Genomic DNA, 6,591 nt, shown 5'->3' with positions numbered 1-6,591 from the left:
TTGGGGCCAGGTTATCTCAAAAGGATCTCCTCCTCCCATATGTGCCTGCCCGGACCTTAAGATCATCCTCAGCAGCCCTTTTCCGTGAGCCCCTGCCAAAGGAAGTGAGGCAGGTGGCTACTAGGAGGAGGACTTTTTCTGCTGTGGCACCCCAGCTGTGGAATGAGCTCCCTAGTGAGGTTCACCTGGCACCTACATTGTAGTCCTTCCAGTGCCAGGTGAAGACCTTTTTATTTTCCCAGGCATTTTAGCTTTCTAGACTTTTAGCTTGGCTGTTTTAAATCTGTATTTTAAATCTCTGCATTGCTGCTAGGTTTTATTCTGGTTGTATTGTTATACTGTGTTTTTAATGTTTTATTTGTTTTATATTGTTTTATTGTGTGCTCTTTGGTTTTAATTTTTGTGAACCGCCCAGAGAGCTTCGACTATTGGGCAGTATAGAAATGAAATGAAATAAAAAAAATAAATATGGCTCTCTTAAGATAAAAATGCAGCTTCTTGCAAAATACCATAGCAATTGAATTTGCAGCTGATTTCTTGGTTTAATAATAAGTGGGAGTATCATCAAACAGTATGCAGCCTGGTCCTACATATGTTTACTCAGAAGTAAGCCCCATTTAGTTCTATTGAGCCGACTCACAAATAAGGATGAACAGTTTACGCAGACATTTCAAGACCTTAGTCTCTGGAGTTAATAGAATTAAGGCTGCCATCTAAGCATACTTACTTTGAATCTTGTTCCATCAAATTCAGTGGTAAACAGGCTTCATATTGGACTCCAAATCCCCCCAATACAAGTCATCCTAGCCATGTAAATATATATCTATGCACTTCTCTGCAAAGGGGTTATGAGAGATCCACATAGTAAATACTAATGCTTTGATTGTGTAGAAATGTCTTCAGTGTAAAATCTTGTGGAGATGCATATGCTATGAGATTTTTGAGTAAGGATGATGAAGATGTCCCACAAAGTAGGAACACTTTTCAAGAGAAATGTTCAGATTTTTCTTCCAAAATTGCATTACTCCACTGGGGTGGTAAGTGGATAGAAACAGAAACACTGATCATTCTGCTGGATCTGCAAGTGGACTTGCAAATACTTGCCTCCTACCCTGGCTTCCAACTCCTGGAGTGTGAATGTGCGGGCACAATGTTCCTTTGCTGCGATCAGATAACCAGCACTGGGGAGATGATTCCAGGTCTCCCCTTCTCCTGTCTGTCAGAGGAGTACTTATCCCCTCATAAGTAGTAGCAGCAGGAGCACAGCGGATTGCTGCTCAGTGTCTGGCCTGAGGCCAGTTAATGCAGCCTGAAAACACTGCAACAATATTATTTTCAACAATGCCAGCTGATGTTTCCAAGGGAAGTGTATTTTACACCAAATGTAAAATAAGTTAAAAAATGTTGACTCTTATCTTCCGTTGCCAATAAAGCTTTCACAAGTGCAAGCAGATACAACTTCTTCATTTTCCAAGAACATATACTTGATTCTCACTTGGCTACCCAGCTTTTTTTTTGCTGTTTTGCATTCTTGCTGGGAAACAGAGGTGTGTGAAGCCCTTCACCTTCTACTCTCCTGAACTTTAGAAATGAATAACAAATAAGTACTTCGAAAAGGGTATGTTACTTACAGAATCAGGAAGTGACCAGAGTGTTTAGCAAGTTAAGCAGTGGAAAAAGATTTTGCATAGTCCCTTCTTTGTAATGACCTTTCAGCACGAACATTTCATTCTTAAACTCTTTCCTCATTCTTTTTTGGTACAGCTCTTTTCTCAAAGCAACCACACAAGAAATATTGCTTGTAAAGTAATTTGACCTACCTCCCTGTAAGAAGGAAGAAATGATACAACAGACAACACTGCTGGCATTGTAAGGTATGCTTCTGGGAGTTCAGGTAATCTAAAACAGGGTTATTCTGGAGGGGTTGTTTATAATTCACTCTGTTATTTTCCTTTATTGAGAAATGGGCAGTATAGCTATGGTTTCCTTTTGGAACCTTTGCTCAGGGCTTGAGGGAGGGAAATATTTTCATTTCTGCATTTTCGTCTAGCATTTTATTCTTAGTCCATCTGAGCACCTTTATCATTCTTTGGTTGTTTCCTTTCTGTTTTGAGTTCAGGATGGGAAATCCAGTTCTTCTGTCCCTCAGCACCGGATTTCTGAATAATTTGAGATATATAAGATTTAGTACCTCCTTTTCCTCTAACATTTATAATTCCATAACTTGGAATACTAAAGGTTTACCAAATATTAAAAGAACTCTCATAGGACAGAGTTGCAAAACATGAGATCAGTTTTCCAAAGTTATAAAATATGGGATCTTTGATTTGTCTATACTGAGTGTTTAGGACATGTTGTACATCCCCATGTGCTTGTTTATATCAACAAGTACAAGGGACAGAAACTGTAATTAAAGGGAAATGAAAGAACCTGTAAGATGTTTAGCAGTGTTTTGGTATAACGGAAGTTGAATGATAAAACTAAACTGCCAGAATTTATGTTTCAGTGCCTGTGTAGTGTAGCTTATAAGTAATGTTTGTGTGTGGAGTGGGGGTTGTTGTTCTTGTTGTTGTTGTTCAGTCATTAAGTCGTGTCCAACTCTTCGTGACCCCATGGACCATAGCACGCCAGGCCTTCCTGTCCTCCGCTCTCTCCCGGAGTGTGCTTAAGTTCATATTCATTGCATCCGTGATGCTATCTAGCCATCTCATCCTCTGCCGTCCCCTTCTCCTTTTGCCTTCAATCTTTCCCAGCATCAGGGTCTTTTCCAGGGAGTTTTCTCTTCGCATTAGGTGCCCAAATTTTTGAGCTTCAGCTTCAGTATCTGTCCTTCCAACGAGCAGTCAGGGTTGATTTCCTTTAGGATTGACTGATTTGACCTCCTTGCAGTCCAGGGGACTCGTAAGAGTCTTCTCCAGCACCACAGTTCGAATGCATCAATTCTTCGGCGCTCAGCCTTCCTTATACTCCAGCTCTCACAGCCATACATTGCTACTGGGAAAACCATAGCTTTGATTATATGAACCTTTGTCGGCAAGGTGATGTCTCTGCTTCTTACTATGTTGTCTAGGTTTGCCATAGCTTTCCTCCCAAGGAGCAAGCGTCTTTTAATTTCATGGCTACAGTCACCGTCTGCGGTGATCTTGGAGCCCAAGAAAGTAACATCTGTCACTGCTTCCATTTCTTCCCCTTCTATATGCCAGCAAGTGATGGAGCCAGATGCCATGATCTTAGTTTTTTTAATGTTGAGTTTCAAACCAGCTTTTGCACTCTCCACTTTCACCTTCAACAAGAGGCTCTATAGATCCTCTTTGCTTTCTGCCATTAGGGTGGTATCATCTGCGTATCTGAGGTTGTTGATAATTCTCCCGGCAATCTTAATTCCGACCTGTGATTCATCCAACCCGGCGTTTCTCATGATGTACTCTGCATATAAATTAAATATACAGCCTTGTCGTACTCCTTTCCCAATTTTGAACCAATCAGTTGTTCCATGTCCAGTTCTTACTGTTGGTTCTTGACCCTCGTACAGCTTTCTCAGGAGACAGGTAAGGTGGTCTGGTACTCCCATCTCTTTAAGAATTTGCCAGAGTTTGTTGTAATCCACACAATCAAAGGCTTTAGCGTAGTCAATGAAGCAGAAATAGACGTTTTTCTGGAATTCTCTTGCTTTCTCCATGATCCAGCGAATGTTGCCAATTTGATCTCTAGTTCCTCTGCCTCTTCGAAACCCCGCTTGTACTTCTGGTAGTTCTCGGTTCACATGCTCCTATGGTAAAGCTATTCAGTTGCTTTACATGATTGATTGATGGAGAGAGACAAATAGCAAGGAGTTGAGCATATCCACCTGTCATAACCCCCTCGTCCTCCCCCCCCCCTTACCACTCTGGACCCTGATAAAATTAGCTTCCTTGATGACAGCGCTGGAAGTATATATTGGATTTGAAGTTGAAGTAATGAATTGATCTTCCCACGTGAGATATGGAGTCCCAGGAGATAACTGGGAGGAAGACTACCACAAATGAGAGGTGTGGCAGCCAACCAATTTGTGTGGGTTAGTTGTGGAGACTCAGGTTATCCCATGCTGCCTATGTGATCTATTTGACCTTGTGTATAGTGTGCTTTTGTCTCTGTGTTAGGCTTTATTCGCTCTCCTGTTGGATCCAAGCTGTTGTATCAGGTCAGTTTATTTGTATTGTTTTATATAAAGCTTGTATAAAACAATACAAATTGTTTGATTTGCATTTTTATCATGTGCTTATTTATTGACATTATGGTTATTTTGTAATTGCAATAGTTCATATTCTCATTTTGAATAGTTATGTTTATTGGTGTTCATTTGATACATTGTGAGATACTTTGGGAACAATCTTGTGGGGATGTGGCATACAAATAAATGGATGATGATGACATGATGGTATCTTTTGTATCTTCGTCTCCCTTGTTAAGTTGTGGCTAACATTCCCCTACAATTCTTTATTTGTTGTTGGATGTTGATTATGGTCCCTACCATTTCTTGCTGTGGGAGGACCCTATATATATTTGCAAGAAACCTGCAGTAGGCTCTCATCTTTTGCTTGAGAAAAACGCCTCTTCAACGGTGAGAATATGTCACTTGTTTAGTTACTTCTGCAATCCTTCACCCATCCTCCTCTCACAGTTCTCCCAAGAGCCAGGAAAGCAGAAGGAAGCTTGGATTAGGAGTTGCACTGGATCTGCAGGGCTTGATTTGATAGTCTGCAATAGAACCTGGACACTACCTGACCTGGCTAAGTGGTGCTAGCACATTAGACTTTTATTGCCCTGCCTCATCCACATAGTTTTATGGTGTGTGTGTATGTGTTCCAGACAGCTCATAACTCTCTTGTGTTTTCCCATTGCTTCTTCCATCTTTTTTCTTGCCATTTTCTGCATTAAGGGAAAAGATGGGAGAAACTCTAACAAAACACTGAGAGTCATGTATATAAGATAACATCTGGACCCTCCTAAACTTCCATGAATGGTAATGGCACCATAAAAGCCTCATCTGGAAAAACACACAATCCATTTAGGAAGAAAATATGGAATATCTGTATATTGCCTTATGATTGTTAGCACTAGAAGCCCTCCATCTGCAAACACCCTTCGGCTCTGTATTTGAGTCTCTATTATCCTCCACAGTCTTACCTCTTCCAGTTTGCTGTGGGAGGCTCTCACCCCTTCCACTGTGTGTTGTAAGAACTATTTCTCCCACTATCCCTTTGCTGGTGTGCCCTCGGGATTCTCTTGTTTTAAGGCTATTAACTAGGAAAGCCTCAACCGTTCTTCCACCCATGAATTTGTAAACGATCAGCTCCCTGTTCAAGTTCAGAGGCAAGAGTTGGGGAGGAACTAGCAAGGAGAGAACTAAAAGCCACTTCTAGTCCCCCCCCCCCCCGCCCACACGGATAACACTTGGACTGTGTAGACTGGTGGATTAAAGATACGTGTGCATTAGCCTGTGTGCCTTCCACACCTTACATCAGGGGTGGGCAACTTGTGGTCCTCCAACTGTTTTAGCCCATGACTACCATCAGCGCTAGCCAGGGCATAGCCAGCGGTGAGGAGACGACGCGCGTTATAGGCGAAAACATCTGGAGGGCCACAAGTTGCCCCCCCCCTGCCTTACATGGGCACGCGCAAACAGAGACACGTGCGTGTGATCTTCTTCACACACGCCATTCTGTAGTATCTGAGGTGGCTCCCCTCCTCACCGCCGTCCCTCAGTCTAGCCGCCATGAACGTGCGAGGGAAGGCATGAAGAGGAGCCCCTTTCTCGTCACAAAAGCCATTTTTGGCCCCCTCAGCTCCCGCTCGAAGGGGAGGCTGCGGGTTACCTTTCTTTCTTTTCTTTCTTTCTTTCTCGTTCTTTCTTTTCCCTCTCGGGAATTTCCCCTCAAAGGCGGCTCGGCTGCCAAGGGCCGGTGACGACGGGCCACATCACCACACCCGGGGGCGCCCGGCCAAAGGAGCCCGCCTTTTTCTTTCCCCTCACCCACACACTTCCCCCGCCTTCATTGCCTTTTGCCGCGCCTGCTCAGTGGGGCCGGCGGCGGCGGCATTGCTTCCACTCCGAGGAGCTGTCACTGCCTCCGTCGCGGCCGCCTGGCGGGTTCCTTCCTGTGAGGAGCGGGCGGCAGCCCAGCAGCAGCCGCAGCAGGCACTGAAGCCGGCCGAGGATGGAGAGCAGCGGCGGCGGCTGCGGGGGGCTGGTGGCAGCCACGCCGTCGCCATTGCCCAGGTAGGGGGGGGGCGGCCTGAGGCGAAAGGAGGTGGGCGCGAAGGCCGGGGGGGGGGGAGAGGAGACTCCCCCGGGATGGGGAAGGGAGTCCCGGCCCAAAGTAAGCGGGTGGCTGAAAAATGACGCTGACGACATCGCCCCCCTCCCCGTCCCAGCCGCCCTCGGGCCCGGCTGATTGAACCTTCCTCACCCTCACCCTTGGTGGCCGCCCTCCCTCTCTCCCCGCCCACCCTATAAAATAATTGAGGCCAAGCGTTAATAGCCTCAGCCCGTGGAGGCTGGTGGCTCCGACCTCGGCGGGGCTGTGCATCCATTCTGGTTTCAGTCAGAAC

General features: G+C 45.1%; 1 protein-coding gene across 3 annotated transcripts in view; it reads left to right on the top strand.

The window, feature by feature from the left end:
* The first annotated feature begins 1,649 nt into the window (after positions 1–1,649).
* SLC41A2 (solute carrier family 41 member 2) overlaps positions 1,650–6,591 on the top strand; it is a 63,126-nt gene continuing 58,184 nt past the window's right edge. The window contains exon 1 of one of the 3 annotated variants that reach the window (XM_084809653.1): positions 1,650–1,894. The gene's annotated coding sequence lies outside the window, so the exon portion shown is untranslated. Of the gene's footprint in view, positions 1,895–6,057; positions 6,260–6,591 lie in introns of those variants that run through there. The other 2 variants (XM_084809654.1, XM_084809651.1) reach the window with 2 other exon arrangements.

The sequence above is a fragment of the Heloderma suspectum genome, chromosome 7 (assembly GCF_057233095.1).
Source record: "Heloderma suspectum isolate Gila_16-S chromosome 7, 16-S_ref, whole genome shotgun sequence".
NCBI classification, from domain to species: Eukaryota; Metazoa; Chordata; class Lepidosauria; order Squamata; family Helodermatidae; genus Heloderma; species Heloderma suspectum.
The sequence above is the reverse complement of the archived record's forward strand: the minus strand, read 5'-3'. Positions and strand labels throughout refer to the sequence as shown.